The 25,372-nt window shown below is 38.5% G+C and overlaps 8 non-coding genes across 8 annotated transcripts; all 8 read left to right on the top strand.

The window, feature by feature from the left end:
* Positions 1 to 6,139: 6,139 nt before the first annotated feature.
* Positions 6,140 to 6,211, top strand: Trnap-cgg (transfer RNA proline (anticodon CGG)). The gene has a single exon. It is a non-coding gene; the product is annotated as a tRNA-Pro (tRNA).
* Positions 6,212 to 9,299: 3,088 nt separating this feature from the next.
* Trnap-agg (transfer RNA proline (anticodon AGG)) lies at positions 9,300 to 9,371 on the top strand. The gene has a single exon. It is a non-coding gene; the product is annotated as a tRNA-Pro (tRNA).
* Positions 9,372 to 13,625: 4,254 nt separating this feature from the next.
* Positions 13,626 to 13,697, top strand: Trnap-ugg (transfer RNA proline (anticodon UGG)). Its single transcript has one exon. It is a non-coding gene; the product is annotated as a tRNA-Pro (tRNA).
* A 402-nt stretch (positions 13,698 to 14,099) lies between these two features.
* Trnap-agg (transfer RNA proline (anticodon AGG)) lies at positions 14,100 to 14,171 on the top strand. Its single transcript has one exon. It is a non-coding gene; the product is annotated as a tRNA-Pro (tRNA).
* Positions 14,172 to 14,636: 465 nt separating this feature from the next.
* Trnap-cgg (transfer RNA proline (anticodon CGG)) lies at positions 14,637 to 14,708 on the top strand. The gene has a single exon. It is a non-coding gene; the product is annotated as a tRNA-Pro (tRNA).
* Positions 14,709 to 16,152: 1,444 nt separating this feature from the next.
* On the top strand, positions 16,153 to 16,224 carry Trnap-ugg (transfer RNA proline (anticodon UGG)). The gene has a single exon. It is a non-coding gene; the product is annotated as a tRNA-Pro (tRNA).
* Positions 16,225 to 16,626: 402 nt separating this feature from the next.
* On the top strand, positions 16,627 to 16,698 carry Trnap-agg (transfer RNA proline (anticodon AGG)). Its single transcript has one exon. It is a non-coding gene; the product is annotated as a tRNA-Pro (tRNA).
* Positions 16,699 to 17,161: 463 nt separating this feature from the next.
* On the top strand, positions 17,162 to 17,233 carry Trnap-cgg (transfer RNA proline (anticodon CGG)). Its single transcript has one exon. It is a non-coding gene; the product is annotated as a tRNA-Pro (tRNA).
* The last annotated feature ends 8,139 nt before the right edge of the window (positions 17,234 to 25,372 follow it).

The raw sequence follows: 25,372 nt of genomic DNA, 5'->3' as shown, positions 1-25,372 counted from the left end.
ATAATAAAGGGTTCAAAAGAAATAACTCCCCCCGTAAAATTACAAAACATTTCTTCGCATAACTTGACATACATTTTGTTGATTTGAAAAATTTAAAAACCTGTAAATAGAGGAATCTTTTTGCTACCCTCCCAATTTTCTTCTTTTTGAAAATCATTTTTTGTAAGACAAAAATTATCACATTTTCCAAAAATGATGCTTTCAGAAAAAGTTGCACTTTTCAACATCCTATACATGTAATGTACAAAATGTTCTCGATATCAATGTGATCAATGTTTTGATTGATTCAATTGTTAATTAATTTTCTTAAATTGTATGTATCCGATTACTCAGTCAACCATGCAATCATCTTTCAGTATAAAACAATGATTCATTGACATGAATTTTGACATGAAAGGGTTTTCAGTCGGTGTTTCAAAATGGTGAAATCACTATAGGAGTAGAAACAGGGTTTGTAGTGTGAAGCTTATTTCTTTCGTTGGCTAGAAGAGATGAAAAATTTACTTGCAAACGGTAGACTGAAACAATTGCAAAGACCTATAGCAACGGCTCTCTTGAATAAAGGCGTACATGACAAAGAAGAAATGGCCAACAAAGATTGGAGGTTGGAAGTCAGCATCCAGCCAATTAACTGCATGCAGCCAATCTCTTGTGGTCACATCATGAGTGTTACACCTTTATCCAAGAAAGCCATCATTTTAAATCAAAATGCAAGATGCTTCAATTGACCCAAATGCAGGTAAATGTTCACCCTTTTGGTCAACTTTATGCGTGGAGAGCTCATTTTTCCTTCCTAGTGATTTTATCATTTTGAAACAACTTCTGATTAAAAACATCAAACAAAATTTCATTTTACGCCAAAATTAAGTTCAACAAATCTTTTTTTGCACTGAATGATGGTTGCATGGGTGCTTAAAGGATCAGAGACAAAAAGGGAAGGAAAAATCAAGAATTGAATCAACCTTAACATTAATATTGAGAACGTTTTGTACATAATGTGGTAAAGTGCAACTTTGTCTGAAAGCATCATTTTTAGAGAATGTGATTATTTTTGACCAAAAATATTGTTTTTGCAAATTAAACAACTTTGGGAGGGTTCAAAAACGATTCCTTTATTCACAGCTTTTTTAATTTTTCAAATCAACAAAATAAATGTCAAGTTATGCAAAGAAATGTTTTGTAATTTTAGAGGGGGAGTTATTTCTTTTGAACCCTGTATAATAGCCCAGCAGGGCATGAAAGCAATAACCTCTCTCTAAAAAAACTACCCTTAAAGGTTATTTCTGGCTCCAGTATCAAGAAAAAACATCAAGGCCACAGGGCCGATAGGCCCGAAGCCGGATACTCCCATACGACGACACGCCACGCAGGGCATAAAAGCAATGAGTAACCTTAAAGGTGACAGGCTCTCTCTAAAAACATATCTTTAAGGTTACTCCTGGTCCCTACACGACGATATTAGCGTTAATAGCGCCAATGCGCTATTAGACGCTCTTAGCGCTAATAGCGCTATTAGCGCTAATAGTGCACCTTCCCTAGACTTAGAATATTTTCAAATTTAGCACAATTGTATATGACGTGCTAATGTGATATTACCGCTGATATAGCCATGGTTTCTATTAGACGCTAATAGTGCTATTAGCGCTAATAGCGCGCCTTCCCTAGACTTAGAATATTTTAAAATTTAGCACAATTGCATATGACGTGCTAATGTAAATAAGCGCTAATTGCGCCTGGTGCTAATAGTATTAGACGCTATTAGCGTTATAGTGCTATTAGACGCTATAAGGGTTAATAACGCTATTAGCGCTAATAACGCGCCTTCCCTAGACTTGAAATATTTTCAAATTTAGCACAATTGCATGTGCCGTGCTAATGTGATGAGCGCTAATAGTGCCATGGTGCGACTAGTGCTATTAGCGCTAATATTGCGCCTTCGCTAGACTTAGAATATTTCAAAATTTAGCACAATTGCATATGACGTGCTAATGTGATATTAGCGCTAATAGCGCCATGGTGTTATTATGCACTATTAGCGCTAATAGCGAGCTTTTCCTAGATTTAGAATATTTTCAAATTTAGTACAACTGCATATACCGTGCTAATGTGATATTAGCGCTAATAACGAACGGTATTGGGCCTCATGGAAGAACACTGGGCCTCATGGAAGAACAGAGGATACCTTAAAACATCCACTGAATGAGTAACCCAGGCAAAAGAAGAAATAAAACAAACAAACAAACAAACAAACAAAGGTGGTATTAACGCTAATAGCGCTCTGAACACTAATACGCTAATTAGTTCTAATTCTAAGTGGTTCTTTAGCGAATTGGCACGCTTTTTGGCTAGCGTTGCTAATAGCGCTGATTTTCATAGACTCTATACACTCATTTCGTGCTAATAGCAGTATTAGCAAAATTGTGCTAATTCTTTTTTAGCCAATCCCGCACTTTCCTCCATCAACAGCACCTGTATAATCATGATAATAGCCGAAACCATGACAACTGTTGCTTGGGTTATAAAAAAAAAATGATAGATATATAAAACGCTGCCCCGAAAATATTGCAGCTAATTTTGACAATTTTGGGGGTTAAAATTGTTATTGTAAGAAAAATTGCTTATTTTGAATATAAAAGAAAGATAGTGGGCCTATAATGATTGCATATTTTTTAACAAGCATGCAATGTTGTGCTTCAGAATGCACAAGTGGTTGAATCATAGGTATTACTTCAAAAAAGTTGAATGATTGAGCCGGGCATTTGTTACAAACTTATGAGCCATTTGCATAAGTTTTGAATTTTACATATTTTGTTACGGAGATGCACAGGCAATTTATGGCGAATCAAGAAAGAACAAAATATTGGGCTCGTTCGGGAGTTGAACACGGGACCTCTCGCACCCTAAGCGAGAATCATGCCCCTAGACCAACGAGCCTCTGTTGATTTTATGAGGTTTAAATAGTAATTTAATAAGTTCTATTTGTGTTTGCTAAATTTTATAATTTTTTCAAGGGGTTCCAAGTTACTCAAGTAAAACTGAAAACATGCTATAGTTATCATATATTTTACGCACAAAAAACAAAACAAAAAACAAAACAAACAAAACAAACCCGCCATTTACTCGAATTTTAAATGTTAAGGATAACAGAAAAAAACTTATTAGTGTCAGCAAACATGTTTTACCAAGGTTGGAAACACTTTTTGACATTGTTAATGACAACAGTTAAAATGAAACATGTTAAAGGATATCAATAAAAATCAAATTTAAAAGTGTCACCAAACATAATTTCACCAAATCCTACAATAGGGAACGGCAGGTTTTGGACATCTTAAAATAAAGGGCAAATAGAATCGGGCACGTCCGGAATATTGAACCCTTCAAAGCGAGAATCCCTAGACCAACGAGCCTCCGGTATACGGTAAAAATAGTAATTAAATAATTTCTATTTGTGTTTGATTGTTTAAAAAATTTTGACGGGGTCGAAACTGAAATACTTTTTATGCACAAAAAAGGAAAAAGAAAAGAAAAAAACCACAAACGCCATTTACTCCAATTTTAAAATGTGAAAGATAACAAGGAAGAAAACCTAACAGTCAGCAGTTAAGGGATGTGTAATGAGCGTGAACCTGGTTTGGATTCCAGAGGAAGTGTGCCTGTAACAGACACAGCCACCAGAAAAGGACCAGTAGCGCTATTAACGCTAATAGCGCGCTTTCCCAAGACTTAGAATATTTTCAAATTTAGCACAATTGCATATGACGTGCTATTAATCGCTATTAGGGCTATTAGCGCGCTTTCCCTAGAGTTAAAATATTTTCAAATTTAGCAATATTTTCAAATTGAGCACAATTGCATATGACGTGCTATTAAGCGCTAGTATTAGCGCGCTTTCCCCAGAGTTAGAATATTTTCAAATTTAGCACAATTGCATATACCCTGCTATTATGGAAACTTTCGGGCCTCATAACTGCTAAATTGTTGGTCTAAAGTATATAAAAGTATACATATTTAGAATAGCAAAGACTCATCTGTGAGGTCAAATTTGGGCCAAAATCGTTTTTTATTAATTTTTAAAAACTAGATAAAAATATCTAGGAGCCGTTTTTTCATTTTTTTGAATTTCGACCAACTTCGAGAAATTTGCACCAAAAATGCTGAATTTTCAAAAAAAAATCATAAAAAAGCCTGATTTTCGCCCAAATTTCAAATATTTTTGGTGAAGTTGGTCAAAATTCAAAAAAATGAAAAAACGGCTCCTAAATATTTTTATCTAATTTTAAAATTACTAAAAAAAATAAAATTGGCCCAAGAAATTTTTTTTTTTTTACGTTGCACGAAAAAAAAAGTGGGCCAAAAAACAGGTTTTATTTTTGTCAAATAAGTTCAGTGCATCATGCAAGCCTACTAAGGCCATCATATCAGTGACTGAATTGCATGGATAATACCAGTAAAATTACACAGAGTTTCATCGAAGGCTCGTTGGTCTAGGGGCATGATTCTCGCTTTGGGTGCGAGAGGTCCCGGGTTCAAATTCTGGACGAGCCCTGATCTTTTTTGCCTTTGTCATTATAACATGTCCAAAACTTGCTGTAATCTGTCTTTGGTGAAAATGTGTTTGGTGACATAATTAAGGGATCTAAAATGAGCGTTTATTGCGTTTCGACAGTATTTTTGTAGGACATGAGAGCACCTCAGACCTATCAATTGCATTCTGAATACGAAGCATGTCTTTCTGATATCAAATAATTTTCATTTTTGAAAATCACAATATAATACAAATTTTATGACAAATTATAAAAATTTGATATTTTTAAATTTTTTGATATATAACAGTCCTCGAAGTAAATTATATAAATCTAATGATATATTCTTAAAGTGTATGTAGCAGGGAGGAAAAGCCGACGGTCAATTGTAAATTTTGACCTTTCACATTGAAGATATGGATTTTTCCCCCCAAAAGACGTATTTTTTTTGGTGTTTTGGGAAAAAAATCCATATCTTCAATACGAAAGGTCAAAATTTTCAATTGATCGTCGGCTTTTCATCCCACCTACATACACTTTAAGTATAAATCATCAGATTTATAAAGTTTACTTCAAGTACTGTTAAATATCAAAAATATCAATTTTAATGATTTGCCATAAAATGTGTATTAAATTGTGAATTTCAAAAATGAAAATTATTTGATATCAGAATGACATTCTTCGTATTCAGAATGCAATTCGATATGTCTGATGTGCTCTGATGTCCCAAAATAAATACTGTCCAAACGTTCATACCCCAGCCCTTAAGTTTGATTTATTTTTCTTGTTATCCTTTAATTTTTCATTAACGCTGTCCAAGAATTAGTGTTTCTAGCTTTGGTCAAACATGTCTGCTGATAAGTTTTCTTCCTTGTTATCCTTCACATTATAAAATTGAAGTAAATGGCGTTTTTTTATTTATATTTTTTATATTTTTTATTTTTTTGCATTAACTAAAACATGTTTTCAGCTTTAACTTGAGTAACTCGTTACCCCATTCAAAAACTTTTTTTTTAAAGTAAACAAAAATAGAACTTATTTAATTACTATTTAAACTAACTAATGTCAATGGAGGCTCGTTGGTCTAGGGGCATGATTTTCGCTTAGGGTGCGAGAGGTCCAGGTTCAACTCCCGGACGACCCCAACATTTTGTTCATTCCTGATTGCTCATAAATTTCAGGTGTCTCCAGCTCCATAACAAAAGTAAAATTCAAATTTTTTGCTAATGGCTCATACGTTTGTAAAAATTGGCCGGCTTCATTGTTCAGCTTTTGTTTGGAAGCCCGACCTATAATTCAACCACTTGTGCATTCCGAAGTACAGATGCAATAATTTCTGGCAATGATATGAATATTTTAGGCCCACTATCTTTTTTCAAATTCGAAATAAGTGATTTTTCATTACAATAACAGTTTTATACCCCAAAATTGTCCAAATTAGCTGCAATATTTTGGGAGCAGGTATTTATGTATTATCCTATATTTAAAAAAATCCAAGCAACAATCGTTATGGTTTCATCATGATCATACATGTTGATGGCGGGGTTGATAATTTGTATTATTAATATTGAAATACTAGTGTTTAATTACAGAATTAGCATAAAAGTAGTAAATCCGGCTCGTTGGTCTAGTGGTATGATTCTCGCTTCGGGTGCGAGAGGTCCCGGGCTCGACTCCCGGACGAGCCCATGTTTTACTTTGCTAAAGCAAGGATTTTGTTTGGACAAATCGATACAATTTTCTGCAAAAAATGGACACTTGTCGCCTTCAGACTTAGGTAGCTGCCTCGGATAAAGGTGCGATGATGGTTATTTAGCGCGTTAGCGCTGCTCACTAGCAAAATTGCAAATTGCGCGGTATTTGCAATTTTCTGGTTTTTTTCCACGCTAATACTATTAGTAATAGCGCTAATGTCGCCGATAGCGTGATAATAGCAAACCTTTGCTATTTCGTGCTAATTGTGGTGAACCAATTGCGCGCTATTACCAAAACTGCTAAAAATGTTCTCGGCATGGTAAGCGATATTAGCGCTAATATCGTTAATAGCGGGCATTACCGTAATGCGTGCTATTAGCGCTATTAGCGTGAGTCGTGTTATTTTCATCGTTAACGCTATTAGCACTCATTAGCATATCACTTGCACTTGCTACTACGCTATTGGCACTAAAAGCGCTAATAGCACTCATTAGCGTGAGATGCGCTAATAGCGCAATGCGTGCTATTAGCGCTATTAGTGCTAATACCGACAGGTATGCTAATAGCGATATTACAACTCATTGTATTATGTGCTAAATTGTTCATTTTCTGCAAATGGTAGACGCTATTAGCGCTAATAGCGCTAATAGCATTCATTAGCGCGAGGTGCGCTATTAGCGCTAATGCTACTAGCGCTATTAGCGATAATAGGATATGGGGTCGCTAAATGTACATAAAAAGTAAAAACCGAGGCCGGTGACTCCCATACGACAACTAAACACTCCAAGTGAGTTCCAATATAAAAGGGCCCCGCAGGGCAAGAAAGCTAGTGTGACCGCTGTCCCCACCATCAACAAAAAACATCAAGGCCGGAGGGCCGGCATGCCCGAGGCCGGTGACTCCCATACGACAACTAAACACTCCAAGTGAGTTCCAATATAAATGGGCCCCGCAGGGCAAGAAAGCTAGTGTGACCGCTGTCTCCAACATCAACAAAAACATCAAGGCCGCAGGGCCGGCAGGCCTGAGGCCGGTGACTCCATACGACAACTAAACACTCCAAGTGAGTTCCAATATAAAATGGCCCCGCAGGGCAAGAAAGCTAGTGTGACCGCTGTCCCCACCATCAACAAAAATATTAAGGCAGTAGGGCCGGCAGGCCTGAGGCCAGTGACTCCCATACGACAACTAAACACTCCAAGTGAGTTCCAATATAAAGGGGCCCCGCAGGGCAACAAAGCTAGTGTGACCACTGTCCCCACCATCAACAAAAAAACATCAAGGCCGCAGGGCCAGCAGGCCCGAGGCCGGAGACTCCTATACGACAACTTAACACTCCAAGTGAGTTCCAATATAAATGGGCCCCGCAGGTCAAGAAACTTAGTGTGACTGCTGCCCCCAACACCAACAAAAAATATCAAGGCCGCAGGGCCGGCAGGCCTGAGGCCGGTGACTCCATACGACAACTAAACACTCCAAGTGAGTTCAAATATAAAAAGAGCCCGCAGGGCAAGAAAGCTAGTGTGACCGCTGTCCCCACCATCAACAAAAATATTAAGGCCGCAGGGCCGGCAGGGCTGAGGCCGGAGACTCCCATACGACAACTAAACACTCCAAGTGAGTTCCAATATAAAAGGGCCCCGCAAATCAAGATATTTAGTGTGACCGCTGTCCCCACCATCAGCAAAAAACATCAAGGCCGCAGGCCGGCAGGCCCGAGGCCGGTGACTCCCATACGACAACAAAACACTCCAAGTGAGTTCCAATATAAAAGGGCCCCGCAGGGCAAGAAAGCTAGTGTGACCGCTGTCCCCACCATCAACAAAAAACATCAAGGTGCTATTAGCGCTAAAAAAATCATAGAATTTAGGTAATTTAGTGTTTCTTGAAAAAATAAAAAATCATAAAAAGTACCAACATTCTTTTTAAGTATATACTTAAGTAACACTAAGTTAGAAAATAAACTTGGTTTGTATTATTTTGTGATATATTGGCAGGAAAATGAAACTTAAAACTTTTATATACAACTGCTATAAAGGAGAGAAAAATGAGTTTTAATAAAATCTTTGTTTTCAAAAATGTGAATTTTGAGAAATTGGCAAAGTGCCAAAAGCCCTTCCCTGTAGTAATTCAATGGGATTTTGAGATGACAAAAAGTTGCATAAATCAAAACCGCTTTTTTGGAAACAAAAAATAAAACTTGGTAAGTAAGGTTTTCTCATCAATATACACATCCTATATAATTTTCAAGGAGTTCTGTACATGACAACGTAGCCGATAAAGCCACCTTATACTGAGACCACAATACTCGGCTAATTGTAACAAATGAGGTGCAAAAATTACCGTAATTTAAAAACATATGTAGGCCTATCTTGGTATTTTCAAATACAAAATACAATTAGTAGTTTAAAGATATAGGCTTAGGTTATATAGGTTATAGGGTTAGGGCAAGGATATTAGTTATTGGGTTTTCGTACTAATGATAGCCTATTTCGAACAATCGACGTTAATCATTGATAGGAGTTTTATGTGTGTGTATACATTTTGGGGATGGGAAATTTTCTTATATAGATGTAATTCTTAGCATGTTAGCTTTTTTTTGTTGTTTTATCAACTTCTTTCGTCAGGGACTGTGCATTAATTATTTATCCATTGGGCAAAATGGGAGTGGGCAATTTTTGGCAGAGCAAAGGGGGGAGCAATTTTTGCCAGGTCGAAAGGGGGAAGTAGGGAGGCAAGAGTCCGCCACATGTTCACCTGGACCCTTTAAATAAAACGCACAAAAAGACTTACAGGAAAGTAGTAGGACTACGGAAACGTTCTAAGATGGTAAATATCCTGCTCGCTACGCTTGCGATACATCAAAGGTTTATATATGGGTTCCCAATGGGCAATGGGGTAAGGTGGAGGATTTTTGCACAGGCCGTGAAGGGGATGGGAAGTAGTTTTTTGGCATGCCGCGAGGATTTTTGGCAGGCCATTTTGAAATTTCCTACCTCTGGGAACAGAAGTTTTTGCACAGCACCACATTTGTGGGATCGGACTGATCAATTAATTATGTCAATTTATAGTTTCATCGAAGGCTCGTTGGTCTAGGGGCATGATTCTCGCTTAGGGTGCGAGAGGTCCCGGGTTCAACTCCCGGACGAGCCCAAAATTTTTGTTCATTCCTGATTGCCCATTAATTTCGGATGTCTCTCCATAACAAAAGTAAAATTCATAAGTTTAAAAAAAAAAAATGCCAGGCTTCATTGTTCATCTTTTCTTGGAAGTCCTACCTACATGACCTATAATTCAACCACTTGTGCATTCCGAAGTACAGATGCAATCATTTTTGGCAATGATATGAATATTTTAGGCCCACCATTTTTTTTATAATTCGAAATAAGTGATTTTTCATTACAATAACAGTTTTATACCCCAAAATTGTCTTTTTTGGCTCGTTTGTTTCTTTTGTTTAGGGAAGAAAAAAGGGTGGATTTTTTCTCCCCCTTTCATGGTCTAATTTTTTTATTCACCCCCCCCCCCCCCTTCATGTCCTAAAAAAGAAACCTCAAAATTAAGTCATTAACAGTGACGTAGATTTCTTGTTTTGACATTGGGGTTTGGGGATGCTAATGAAAGCAGCAATTTTTGGCGACCAAATAAAAATTGGCACTTTTTAGGTTAAGGTGGTACTACACCCCTTGATAAATTTGTGACTATTTTTGCATTTTACTCAAAAAATAATAACACACTGGTAACAAAGGTTATGTATATTTTAGGGGCAAGGAATCCAGTTACTACACTGGAATTTCAGTGACTCAAGACAAGCGGTACGTTATTTATGATAAGAAAATAGGTACCGCTAGAATGTACCTCATTTCTTAACATACCGTAAAATTCCGTCTACAAGCATATATATGCCTCTAAACGAGGTTTTTTTACACAAGAGACAAGAGGCAGACACTCTCAGCAAAAACGTTATTTGGAGTTTGAACAACTATATTACTGATAAAGGCGGCTGTACAAACATGTATATTTGTAAGACCAATCTATTGCAATGTTTTTGAGAAGGGTATTGGCCTTTCATATCTTTCGTTAAAAAAACCCTCGTTTAGAGGCATATATGCTTCTAGACGGAATTCTACGGTATATAACGAACCATTTGTCTTGAATCACTGAAATTTCAGTGAAGTAATTGGATTCCTTGCCCTATAATATACATAACTTTTGTTACCAGTGTGTGGTTATTTTTTGAGAAAAATGCAAAATTAATCACAAAATTTATCATGAGGTGTAGTACCACCTTAAGAAAAATGAGGTACATTTTAGCGGTACCTCGTTTCTTATCATAAATAACGTACTACTTGTCTTGAGTCACTGAAATTCCAGTGTAGTAACTGGATTTCTTACCCCTATAATGATAACTTTTGTTACCAGTGTGTTATTATTTTTTGAGAAAAATGCAATATAGTCACAAATTTATCAAGGGATGTACCCCCGGGTGTACCGTGTAGTACCACCTTAAAATGACCAAATATGGGGTTAATTTGGTCAGACACCCATATCAGGCATCACCATTGGGAGAGTGGGGATAATTTAATGGACCATCCCCCTATCAAAATATTGGAGGGATTTATCACCCCATACCCCGGGATCTACGCCTATGGTCATTAACACATTAGCTACAAATTACCGTTTGGAGTTATATATTACTCCTTGCAGTCACACCCCAATTGTAAGGTGCACACATTTTGTTGATTTGAAGCTTGAGAGTACACACTTACATTAGGAAACGAATTTGGAGAAAACCCTCTGTTAATAAAATACTATGCTGAGCCACCAGCCTGGGTGGCTCACGCTCCAGTAGTTTCTGATGATTGAGCTCAGTAATCAACACGCTCATCCAATTTGTTTCGCCCTGCAATATTCAATTATGATTGGGCCAGAAATACCATTAGAAGGCAGGGCCCATTGCTCTGGAATTCTATCCCCAATGATATCAAAATCGCCTTGTCTCCTAATTCATTCAAACGCAGCTATAAAGATTATCTGATTTCTTTATACTCATAAATTTATTGCTTCATAAATGCCCTGTATCATAATATTCTATTTTGTACTGTATAAAGTTAATGCAATTGACTTTTGTTTATAAACTATTGCCATTGCCAACGTCATTGTCTGGCCGCACTAGTCCTGTCAGTCTGCGTTTGCACCCCGTCCTTGTCTGTTGCCTGTAGGCGTCTTTTGTTTCTGCACTGAGGGCAATCATGTCTTACGAGCTTTGCTCTTGTGATTGTCTTACCATCCTTTTCTTGATATTTTGTTATTGTATATAATATGATGATGGTGAAATAAACTTGAACTTGAACTTGAACTTGTAATACATCAAATAATGTCTTCCAATTCGTGAAAACAAATAGATAATCAGCTTATCGGATTAAAAGCTTAGAGGTAAGGTCTTGCTGCTCAGCGAGTGTTTGTAATTATCAGAAGGTTTTCTCCAAATTCATTCTCTAATGAACATAGTGCGCGCGCACAAATTGGAATGTGCATGCCATAACTATAACATGTTTTTTGCTTTACTTGAGTAACTCGTTAATACCCCCATTCAAAAACTTTTTTTTTAAAGTAAACACAAACTTATTTAATTACTATTTAAACTACATAATATCAATGGCGGTTCGTTGGTCTAGGGGCATGGTTCTCGCTTAGGGTGCGAGAGGTCACGGGTTTATCTCCCGGACGAGCTCAACATTTTGTTCATTCCTGATTGCCCATAAATTTCGGGTGTCTCTCCAAAACAAAAGTCAAATTCAAAATTCCTGCTAATGGCTCATAAGTTTGTAAAAATGCCAGGCTTCATTGTTCAGCTTTTTTTTTTTTTGAAGTCCTACCTATAATTCAACCACTTGTGCATTCCGAAGTTCAACATTGACTCTTTTGAAATAAAAAGGGTGTTGGACAGTATCAACAAAGAAGAAGAAGAATGGAGGCTCGTTGGTCTAGGGGCATGATTTTCGCTTAGGGTGCGAGAGGTCCCGGGTTCAACTCCCGGACGACCCCAACATTTTGTTCATTCCTGATTGCTCATGAATTTCAGGTGTCTCCAGCTCCATAACGAAAGTAAAATTCAAATTTTTTGCTAATGGCTCATACGTTTGTAAAAATTGGCCGGCTTCATTGTTCAGCTTTTGTTTGGAAGTCCGACATATAATTCAACCACTTGTGCATTCCGAAGTACAGATGCAATAATTTCTGGCAATGATATGAATATTTTAGGCCCACAATCTTTTTAGATTCGAAATAAGTGATTTTTCATTACAATACCAGTTTTTACCCCAAAATTGTCCAAATTAGCTGCAATATTTTGAGAGCATATATTTAAAAATACCCAAGCATCAATTGTCATGGTTTTGGCTATTATCATGATTATACATGTTGATGTCGGGGTTGATTGTATTATTAATATTGAATTCATGTTCAATAACAGAATTAGCATGAAAGTTAATCCCTTTAAAGATTATTTAGTACATTTTTAATTTTTGTCAAATAAGTTCAGTGCATCATGCAGGCCTAAGGCCATCATATCAGTGTTTTTATTTTATGCTATATAGTTATTAATATACTGTCTACAGGTATCGATAATACAGCTATAATAAATATATTATTAATAATAATTATTTCTATCTGTCATCACCCATTGGTGTGTTTTTGGCTCGTTTGCTTCTTTTGTCTTTTGTTCTTTCTTTCTTTTGTTTTAGGGAGAAAAAAGAGTGGATTTTTGTTTATACCCCCTTTTTATATTCTAAAATACTTTTAAATACAACCAAAAAAAAAAAAAAAAAAAAAAGAAACCAAAACGTACGTCATTATAACAGTGGCGTAGATTTCTTTTTGACATTGGGGGATGGGGTTGGAGAAAATTTGGTTATCATGTGCAATAACAGAATTAAACAGAGGATTTTATAATGAAAAGATTGCCCGTTGAATTTAGGACAAATTTGTGCAGCATTTGACTATTATTATCCAAAGATCGCTTGACATATGGGTTGTACATCTTCAACATGTTCAAGTATACAATGCTAAGAGAAAAAAAATTTGGTGTCGTTTTCAAGATGTAAAAAATTGATGTTTCTGATTTAGTGGAAACGGGTCGCACAACTTCCTTACGTTTATAGACTACACACAGATGGAGTCGATATTAAAACATTATGTAATAAATAATGTTCTGTTAAGACTTATGATTCAAACAGCATCAAGCTTGTTGTTTTTTTTGCCAAATCAATCCCTTTAAAGATTATTTAGTACATTTTTAATTCTTGTCAAATAAGTTCAGGGCATCATGCAGGCCTACTAAGGCCATCATATCAGTGACTGAATTGCATTGATAATACCAGTAAAATTACACATAAGTTCATCGAAGGCTCGTTGGTCTAGGGGCATGATTCTCGCTTTGGGTGCGAGAGGTCCCGGGTTCAAATCCCGGACGAGCCCTGACCTTTTTGCCTTTGTCATTATTGCATGCCCAACCAAAACTTTCTGTAATCTATCTTTGGTGAAAATGTGTTTGGTGATATAATTAAGTTTGATTTATTTTTCTTGCTGTTCTTTAATTTTAACTGTTGTCATTAACGCTGTCCAAATATTAGTATTTCTAACTTTGGTAAATCATGGCTGCTGATACTATTTTCACAAAGTATTTTTTCCTTGTTATCCCTCACCTTATAAAATTGAAGTAAATGGCGGTTTTTTGTGTGTTTTTTTGCATAAAATATGTGGTAACTAAAACATGTTTTCAACTTTACTTCAGTAATTCGTTACCCCATTCAAAAACATTAATAGTAAACACAAAAAGAACTTATTTAATTACTATTTAAACTACATAATATTAAAAGAGGCTCGTTGGTCTAGGGGCATGATTCTCGCTTAGGGTGCGAGAGGTCCTGGGTTCAAATCCCGGACGAGCCCGAAGTTTTTTTCATTCCTGATTGCCCATAAATTTCGGGTGTCTCTCCATAACAAAAGAAAAATTCAAAATGTTTGCTAATGGCTCATAAGTTTGTAAAAATGCCAGGCTTCATTGTTCAGCTTTTTTTGTGAAGTCTTACCTATAATCCAACCACTTGTGCATTCCGAAGTACAGATGCAATCATTTCTGGCAATGATGTGAATATTGTAGGCCCATCTATCTTTTTTAAAAATTCGAAATAAGTGATTTTTCATTACAATAACAGTTTTATACCCCAAAATTGTCCAAATTAGCTGCAATATTTAAAGAGCAGGTATTTATGTATTTATCCTATTAAAAGATATCCAAGCAACAATTGTCGGTTTCGGCATTATCATGATTATACATGTTGATGGTGGGGTTGATTGTATTATTAATATTGAATTCATGTTCAATAACAGAATTATGATGAAAGTTGTCTATCTGGCTCGTTGGTCTAGTGGTATGATTCTCGCTTCGGGTGCGAGAGGTCCCGGGTTCGACTCCCGGACGAGCCCATGTTTTACTTTGCCAAAGCAAGGATTTTGTTTGGAAAAATCGTTACAATTTGCTGCAAAAATGGGCACTTGTCACGTTCAGAGTTACACTGAGACCACAACCTGGCCTAATTGTAATAAATGAGGTGCTAAAACTACCGTTATTGAAAAACGTATTTATCTTGGTATTTTCAAATACAAAATACAATTAGTAGTTTAAAGATATATAGGCGTATTTATAACAGCTGAGTTACTTTATGTAACACACGTAAGAAAATGAGGATTATATAATAAAATTTAGAAGAAATTTGTGCAGCATTTGACTATTATTATCCAAAAAACGCTTGACATATTGGTTGTACATCTTCAAGTATACAACGCTAAAAAAACCCAATAGAGGTTATCCACTTCACTCATGTGTGACTTCTAACAAAAGACACTGGTTCCCGTAGTATACCTCATTCAAACTAATTCAATGCACGACCTCGGAGTTACCTGCATGACTTTGGCGGGCTATTTTGAAACAGTCATGGTTGCACATGCAGGTACTTCTTTAGAATGTTCTAAACAAGGTATAGCAGTCGTTTTTAAGATGCAAATCAATTGTGTCAATTTGTGTGTACATGTGTTTTTATTTTATGCTATATAGTTATTAATATACTGTCTACAGGTAATAATATATTATTAATAATAATTATTTCTATCTGTCATCACCCATTGGTGTGTTTTTGGCTCGTTTGCTTCTTTTGTCTTTTGTTCTTTCTTTCTTTTGTTTTAGGGAGGAAAAAGGGTGGATTTTTGTTTATACCCCCTTTTTATGTTCTAAAATGCTTTTTGATTCACCCCTCCTTCATGTCAAAAAAAAAAAGAAACCAAAACGTACGTCATTAACAGTGGCGTAGATTTCTTTTTGACATTGGGGGATGGGGTTGGAGAAAATTTGGTTATCATGTGCAATAACAGAATTAAACAGAGGATTTTATAATGAAAAGATTGCCCGTTGAATTTAGGACAAATTTGTGCAGCATTTGACTATTATTATCCAAAGATCGCTTGACATATGGGTTGTACATCTTCAACATGTTCAAGTATACAATGCTAAAAAAAAAAAAATTTGGTGTCGTTTTCAAGATGTAAAAATTGATGTTTCTGGTTTAGTGGAAACGGGCCGCATAACTTCCTTACGTTTATAGACTACACACAGATGGAATCGATATTAAAACATTATGTAATAAATAATGTTCTGTTAAGACTTATGATTCAAAACAGCATCAAGAACAAAAAAAGTGTTCTCCTGTTTTTGTTGTTGTTGTTTTTTATTTGCCAAATCAATCCCTTTAAAGATTATTTAGTACATTTTTAATTTTTGTCAAATAAGTTCAGTGCATCATGCAGGCCTACTAAGGCCATCATGTGACTGAATTGCATTGATAATACCAGTAAAATTACACATAATTTCATCAAAGGCTCGTTGGTCTAGGGGCATGATTCTCGCTTTGGGTGCGAGAGGTCCCGGGTTCAAATCCCGGACGAGCCCTAATCTTTTTGCCTTTGTCATTATTGCATGCCCAACCAAAACTTGCTGTAATCTATCTTTGGTGAAAATGTGTTTGGTGACATAAGTAAGTTTGATTTATTTTTCTTGTTATTTTTTGATTTTTAACTGTTGTCGTTAACGCTGTCCAAATATTAGTGTTTCTAATTTTGGTAAAACATGGCTGCTGATACTTTTTTCACAAAGTGTTTTTTCCTTGTTATCCCTCACCTTATAAAATTGAAGTAAATGGCGGTTTTGTGCGTGTTTTTTTGCATAAAATATGTGGTAACTAAAACCTGTTTTCAACTTTACTTGAGTAATTCGTTACCCATTCAAAAACATTAATAGTAAACACAAAAAGAACTTATTTAATTACTATTTAAACTACATAATATCAAGGTAGGCTCGTTGGTCTAGGGGCATGATTCTCGCTTAGGGTGCGAGAGGTCCCTGGTTCAAATCCCGGACGAGCCCGAAGTTTTGTTCATTCCTGATTTCCCTTGAATTTCGGGTGTCTCTCCATAACAAAAGTAAAATTCAAAATTTCTGCTAATGGCTCATGGCGACTAGTTGACCGTTCTGTCATTGTTCAGCTTTTTTTTTGGAAGTCCTACCTATAATCCAACCACTTGTGCATTCCGAAGTACAGATGCAATCATTTCTGACAATGATATGAACATTGTAGGCCTGTCTATTTTTTTAAAAATTCAAAATAAGTGATTTTTCATTACAATAACAGTTTTATACCCCAAAATTGTCCAAATTAGCTGCAATATTTAAAGAGCAGGTATTGATGTATTTGTCCTATTAAAAATATCCAAGCAACAATTGTCGGTTTCGGCATTATCATGATTATACATGTTGATGGCGGGATTGATTGTATTATTAATATTGAAATCATGTTCAATAACAGAATTAGCATAAATATTTTCTATCCGGCTCGTTGGTCTAGTGGTATGATTCTCGCTTCGGGTGCGAGAGGTCCGGGGTTCGACTCCCGGACGAGCCCATGTTTTACTTTGCTAAAGCAAGAATTTTGTTTGGACAAATCGAAACAATTTTCTGCAAAAATGGGAGGAAGGTGCGATGATGGCTTATTGCAGAATTAGCGCTATTATGCTACAGATGCTATTAGCATTTAATTAGTATGCTATCTCTATGCATTATAGCGCTAATAGCAACGCTAATGAAAATCCGTTAAAACTGCTATTACCAAACCAATTTTAGCGTTTTAGCAGTTATTAGTGCCTCATTTGCAAATATGTCAATATTGAAAATATTCTAAGTCTAGGGAAGGCGTGCTATTCGCGCTATTAGCGCTAATAGCAATTAATAACAGGTCATATGCAATTGTGCTAAATCTATCAGAATTCTAAGTCTAGAGAAAGCGTGCTATTAGCGCTAATAGCAATTAATAGCACGTCATATGCAATTGTGCTAAATCTAAAAAGATTCTAAGTCTGAGGAAAGCGTGCTAATAGCGCTATTAGCGCTAATAGCAAATAATAGCACGTCATATGCAATTTGTGCTAAATCTAAAAAGATTCTAAGTCTAGGGAAAGCGTGCTATTAGCGCTAATAGCGCTATTAGCGCTAATAGCAATTAATAACACGTCATATGCAATTATGCTAAATCTAAAATGATTCTAAGTCTAGGGAAAGCGTGCTATTAGCGCTATTAGCGCTATTAGCGCTAATAGCAATTAATAGCACGTCATATGCAATTGTGCTCAATCTAAAAAGATTCTAAGTCTAAGGAAAGCGCGCTATTAGCGCTAATATCGCTAATAGCAAATAATAGCATGTCATATGCAATTGTGCGAAATCTAAAAGATTCTAAGTCTAGGGAAAGCGCGCTATTAGCGCTAATAGCGCTAATAGCAACTAATTAGCGCTAATAGCAAATAATAGCACGTCATATGCAATTTGTGCTAAATCTAAAAAGATTCTAAGTCTAGGGAAAGCGTGCTATTAGCGCTAATAGCGCTATTAGCGCTAATAGCAATTACTAGCACGTCATATGCAATTGTGCTAAATCTAACAGAATTCTAAGTCTAGATAAAGCGTGCTATTAGCGATAATAGCGCTATTAGCGCTAATAGCAATTAATAGCACGTAATATGCAATTGTGCTAAATATAAAAAGATTCTAAGTCTAAGGAAAGCGTGCTATTAGCGATAATAGCGCTATTAGCGCTAATAGCAATTAATAGCACGTCATATGCAATTGTGCTAAATTTAACAGAATTCTAAGTCTTGAGAAAGCGTGCTATTAGCGCAAATAGCGCTATTAGCGCTAATAGCAATTAATAGCACGTCATATGCAATTGTGCTGAATCTAAAAAGTTTCTAAGTCTAGGAAAAGCGTGCTATTAGCGCTATTAGCGCTAACGGCAATTAATAGCACGTCATATGCAATTGTTTTAAATCTAACAGAATTCTAAGTCTTGAGATAATAACACTAATAGCTATTAGCGCTAATAGCAATTAATAGCACGTCATATTCAATTGTGCTAAATCTAAAAAGATTCTAAGTCTAGGGAAAGCGTGCTATTAGCGTATTAGCTATTAGTGCCTGCCGGAACTGGGCCTTGATGTTTTTTGTTGATGGTGGGGACAGCGGTCACACTAGCTTTTTTGCCCTGCGGCCCTTTTATATTGGAACTCACTTGGGGGTGTTTAGTGGTCGTAGGGGGGTCCCCGGCCCCGGCCCTGCCGGCCCTGCGGCCTGGATGTTTTTGTTGATGGTGGGGACAGCGGTCACACTAAATTTCTTGCCCTGCAGGGTTCCTTTTATATTGGAACTCACTTGGAGTGTTTAGTGGTCACATGGGAGTCACCGGCCTCGGGCCTGGAGGTCCTGCGGCTTTGATGTTTTTTGTTGATGTTGGGGACAGCGGTCACACTAGGTTTCTTGCCCTGCGGGGCTCATTTATATTGGAACTCACTTGGAGTGTTTAATAGTTGTCGTATGGGAGTCTCCGGCATCAGGCCTACCGGCCTTGATGGTGGGGACAGCGGTCACACTAGCTTTGTTGCCCTGCAGGGCCCTTTTTATATTGGAACTCACTTGGAGTGTTTAGTTGTCGTATGGGAGTCTCCGGCCTCAGGCCTGCCGGCCCTGCGGCCTTGATGTTTTTGTTGATGGTGGGAACAGCGGTCACACTAGCTTTGTTGCCCTGCGGGGCCCTTTTATATTGGAACTCACTTGGAGTTTTTAGTTGTCGTATGGGAGTCACCGGCATCGGGCCTGGAGGCCCTGCGGCCTTGATGTTTTTGTTGATGTTGGGGACAGCGGTCACACTAGGTTTCTTCCCTGCGGGGCTCATTTATATTGGAACTCACTTGGAGTGTTTAATAGTTGTCGTATGGGAGGCTCCGGCCTCAGGCCTGCCGGCTTTGTTGCCCTGCGGGGCCCTTGATATTTTTGTTGATGGTGGGGAAAGCGGTCACACTAGCTTTCTTGATATGAGGGGCCCTTTTCTATTGGAACTCACTTGGAGTGTTTAGTTGTCGTATGGGAGTCACCGGCCTCAGGCCTGCCGGCCCTGCGGCCTTGATGTTTTGCTGATGGTGGGGACAGCGGTCACACTAAATTTCTTGCCCTGCAGGGCCCTTTTATATTGGAACTCACTTGGAGTGGTTAGTTGTCGTATGGGAGTCTCCGGCCTCAGCCCTGCCGGCCCTGCGGTCTTAATGATTTTTGTTGATGGTGGGGACAGCGGTCACACTAGCTTTCGTGCCCTGCAGGGGCCCTTTTATATTGGAACTCACTTGGAGTGTTTAGTTGTCGTATGGGAGTCACCGGCCTCAGGCCTGCCGGCCCTGCGGCCTTGATGTTTTTGTTAATGTTGGGGACAGCGGTCACACTAAATTTCTTGCCCTGCGGGGCCCATTTATATTGGAACTCACTTGGAGTGTTTAGTTGTCGTATGGGAGTCACCGGCCTCGGGCCTGCCGGCCCTGCGGCCATGATGTTTTTTATTGATGTTGGGGACAGCGGTCACACTAGCTTTGTTGCCCTGCGGGGCCCTTTGATATTGGAACTCACTTGAAGTGTTTAGTTGTCGTATGAGAGCCACCGGCCTCGGGCCTGCCGGCCCTGAGGCCTTGATGTTGTTTGTTGATGGTGGGGCCAGGGGTTCAAATTGGCAGTCAATTGCGGGAACCTGTTTAGGTTCTCACAAAGGGCTTTTGCGAGAACCTTCGGTTCGCGTGAATATTGTAGTGCAGAACGATATATTCGAAAATTGTATTCATCTATTGCTATGGTAGTTATTCCTGTTACATCATCACTTCTATGGCGAATACAGCCAAAGGAGACACTTTCATTGCTATGCTAGTGAGGTCACATCTATTATTATGGGATGTTCGAGTAATATTTAAACATTATTGAAAGTACATGCATACGTGGATTCCTGTTCGTGATCGTACAATAAATTGACAGCTAAAATGAAGAAAACTTTGCCTTTTTCCCAACTAAATCACATTTCCGTTGCAGAAAGGTAACATATAACACAACATGCGATCTGAGACTTGGAAGCTTACGAGAACCAATTTTGGTTCTCCTAGTTGCAATCCAGCGAGAACCTTCAGGAGAACCGGTTCTCGGGTTCTCCTCGAATTTGAAACCCTGTGGGGACAGCGGTCACACTAGCTTTGTTGCCCTGCGGGCCCTTTTATATTGGAACTCACTTGGAGTGTTTAGTTGTAGTATGGGAGTCTCCGGCCTCAGCCCTGCCGGCCCTGCGGCCTTAATTTGCGTTTTACTATACTAACACTACGCTACATGTTTACTGTTGACTGTTGTATAGTACTTAATTGTCTTCATTTTATTCATCATGAGACCGTTCTTGCTCTTTCCACCCAATCGATCGTCTGAGCGAAAAAGTGTGATAAACAATAACTATTCTCGTATTGATCAAGAAATCAGAGGTTGCAGAGCTGGCAAACACAAAAAGCGGTCAATAAAAACTTGCATAAAGAACAGAATCCCAAAATGCACCGCTTCATCATCAGTAAATAAGAACAATCTTATTAGCATTCCGCTTAATAGAGATAGTGCCCATAATGCTCCAAATATTTGTTTTGCGGTATGGAATGCTCGCTCCATGAAAGCAAAAAAGAAATCTAGTGCTATTTGTGATTTTATTATCCATCATCATGTCGATGTGTTAGCCATTACAGAAACTTGGCTTACCGGGACTGTTCGAGATAATCGTGCAATCGCTGATATCCAGAATACTCTTCCGCATTTTGTCATCCATCACAAGCATCGTCTCAATTCAAGAGGTGGCGGGGTTGCTGTGATCGTTCGCAAGGGTATTAATGTTGACTTCAACACCACCGGTGATTTTAGTACATTTGAGTACTTGGACTTGAACGTAACTTCTCAGTCATCTTCGTTCCGTTTAATCGTCCTGTACAGACCACCACCAAATCGCATAAACAAGTTCACTTTCTCCGCTTTTCAAGATGAATTTTCTTCTCTGCTAGAAACCTGTACTGCATCCTCGTCAAGGATCCTGCTGGCTGGAGATTTCAATATTCACGTGGACACTCCTGATGATCGAGAATCGTCTGTTTTTCTAAACATTTTGGAGTCCTACAATTTACTTCAGCACGTCACTGGTCCAACCTATTCTAAGGGAAATCACACCTTGGATCTTCTAATATCTTACAAGGATGATGACCTTGTCACTTCGACATCAATTCATGATGATCTTCCTTCATTTCACTCTGCGGTCAAATGTTTGATTAACATCTCTCGTCCGCCGCCGACAAGGAAGATGATACGTGGCCGCAAATTGCGCAACGTTGATATTGTGTCATTCCACAAAGATATCATGGAATCTTCCTTACTCTGTGATCCTGCTAGTGATCTGGATTCTTTGACTGAGCAATACACTGATGTTCTGAGTGAAATCATCGACGTCCATGCCCCTGTTGTGGAGCGAAACGTTATTCTTCGCCCTCACGCTCCCTGGTATGATGATGCGCTACGGGCAGCCTCACAGGAGAAGCGCCGTCGCGAGAGAAAATACAAACGCACTGGGCTGTCTGTTCACCAAGATCTCTACAAGGAACAATGCGTCAACTATAGAAACATGCTCAATGAATCTAAGTCATCTTTTCACCGGAAGGAGATAGAACGTGCGGATCATAAAGATCTTTTTCGTGTAGTGGACAAGCTCTCGAAGCCTAAATCTGATACCATCTTTCCATCCCATACGAACAAAAGTGACCTTGCCAAGCGGTTTGCGGACTTCTTTCACCAAAAGATCAATGCACTTCGAGAACGCCTTGATTCGTCGCCGGTATCGATGCTTCTTGATGACCTCTCTGCTCCCTGTACCAGCACTTTCTCAAATTTTGATCATGTATCTGAGGAAGACTTGCAGAAGATCATTCGTTCATCGTCCATAACATCTTGTCAGCTGGACCCTTTACCCACGTGCACCTTTAAGGAGTGCATTGAGCCAATCTTACCTGTGCTTACCAGCATTGTGAACAAGTCCCTATCATCTGGAAAGTTCCCGGCGTCTCTCAAGCATGCCCACGTGATACCTCTTCTCAAGAAAGTGAATTTGGATGTCGACAATCTAGCTAACTTCCGTCCAATTTCGAATTTAGCGTACCTCGGCAAGTTAATTGAACGTGCTGCAGTTGCTCAGTTGCAGACCTACCTAGCTGAACACGATCTCTATACTAGGGCACAGTCTGCATACCGCGCCCACCATAGCACCGAATCTGCCACTCTTTGCGTCATGAATGACATTTTGTGTGCTCTGGATGTTCGTCATGAGGCCCTGTTAGTCCTTCTGGATTTTTCATCCGCGTTTGATACCATCGATCATTCCATCCTACTGAAACGTCTTTCATCGCGGTATGGTATCACGGGAACAGCATTGGACTGGTTCACCTCGTACTTAGATGGCCGCACGCAGTCTGTCAACATCTCAAATGATTTGTCGGAGAAGGTTCCCCTTAAATGGGGAGTTCCTCAAGGCTCTGTAGCGGGCCCTCTTATTTTCACCTTGTACAGTGCTCCTCTTCAGGACATCATTAACAGCCATGGTATTAACACTATCGTTTATGCAGACGACACGCAACTCTACCTCACATTCCCTCCAGAGGATAGAGATACAGCAGTCTCCAGAATTGAGAAATGTATCCAGGATGTGAAATTGTGGGCCATCGAAAATAAACTTGTTCTCAATGATGCTAAAACCGAAGTTCTTCATTTCAGATCACGCTTTTCAAATACATCTTCCCCATCTCCTACTGTTACAATTGGTGATTCAGAGATCAACGCGTCATCGTGCGCTCGCAATCTTGGTGTCCATTTCGACGACGAGCTTCGAATGAAAGACCACATTTCCAACACTTGCAAAGGTGCTCTCACAGCAATTCGTCGTATCGGCCAAATTCGCAATTTTTAGATGATACAACATGTGCGCGACTGGTTCACGCTTTTGTTACATCGCGTTTGGATTCATGCAATTCTGCCCTGTATGGTCTTCCTTGTTCCGACATCAACAAGCTTCAACGAGTCCAGAATACGACTGCCAGACTTGTCGCACGCGTATCTCGTCACGAACACATCTCTCCAGTTCTTCATTCCCTTCACTGGCTCCCGGTCAAACAGCGTACAGCTTATAAGATCCTTCTTCTCACCTATAAAGCGATCAACGACCTTGCTCCACGCTACATATCTGACATCATTTCATTGTACAAGCCCAAACGTCATCTTCGCTCATCTTCCAAAACTCTTCTGTCTGTTACACGCCGCTCATCTACGCAGTTTTACGGCGATAGAGCTTTTGCGTCAGCTGCACCCGCACTGTGCAACACCTTACCAGAAAACATCCGTTCCGCTCCATCTGCTGCTTGTTTCAAAAAATTGCTCAAGACACACATGTTTCAAAATTTGTAATACCCTGCTTCATCAAGAACCAGATGCTGAAGATCTTGGTTGTGGATGCATGTGCTAGCAACCTCTGCTCCACCAGGGTTGTGTGTTTTGCTTATTTTTCTTGTGCTCGGGTTCCCTGCTTGTTTCAAGAGCCGGATGCTGAGGATCTAGGCTGAGGATGCATGTACTGGCGACCTCTGCTCCTCCAGGGTTCCATATAATATTTTGTCTTTGTATGTTCCTGATAACCGGTTTCATTAATGCTTTATTATATTTTGTTGTATTTATGATTGAATTGTTTATCATTATACTTTGTTTGCATCTTAATGTTGCTCATATGTACTGGTGACCTCTTCGTTATTCAAGGGTTCCCTATTTACTCTTGCCTTTGCGTGTTCCTCATATTGGTTCATATTTTGATTCATTTTGCATTATATTTTGCATATATTGTATCTTTGTTAATTGCTTGATCACATTATTTGGTTTTGTTTTCATAATTATTGATGATCTTTCCGATAATTGATCATTAGTGGTTTCATATAGTTTGTTGAAATGTAATATGCTCTTGTATTCTGATGTTTGTTTAGATAAGGTTTTGCCTGCATTAAAATAATGTTGTTTGACATGTTCTTTTTGCCGAGGGCGTGGATGCTGGTCATCCATACTCTCTTTTATTACTTGCCATTTGTAATTGAAATATTTTTATGTTTATATTTGCTTTGATATATTTGTAGCTTACTTTCATATTATATCATTATATTGCTTGCCTATATTTTGTGGTTCTATAACTGTAATTTACTTTTATTGCTTGCCTGCTTTTGTAAAACCATCACGTTTGAGTTTCAGCCTTTGGCCTTGTTTTGCTCTCCTTCTGACTGTATTCTTAGGCGTGTTGGTTCTTTTAATGTTTTTTATGCTTGTATATTTTGTTGTAAAGCGCATTGAGGCTCTTCGTAATAATGCGCTATATTAAGTGTCTGTTTATTATTATTATTATTAATATTTTTGTTGATGGTGGGGACAGCGGTCACACTAGCTTTATTGCCCTGCGGGGCCCTTTTATATTGGAACTCACTTGGAGTGTTTAGTTGTCGTATGGGAGTCTCCGGCCTCAGCCCTGCCGGCCCTGCGGCCTTAATATTTTTGTTGATGGTGGGGACAGCGGTCACACTAGCTTTTTTGCCCTGCGGGGCCCTTTTATATTGGAACTCACTTGGAGTGTTTAGTTGTCGTA

Source organism: Amphiura filiformis, chromosome 6 (genome assembly GCF_039555335.1).
Source record: "Amphiura filiformis chromosome 6, Afil_fr2py, whole genome shotgun sequence".
NCBI classification, from domain to species: Eukaryota; Metazoa; Echinodermata; class Ophiuroidea; order Amphilepidida; family Amphiuridae; genus Amphiura; species Amphiura filiformis.
The sequence above is the reverse complement of the archived record's forward strand: the minus strand, read 5'-3'. Positions and strand labels throughout refer to the sequence as shown.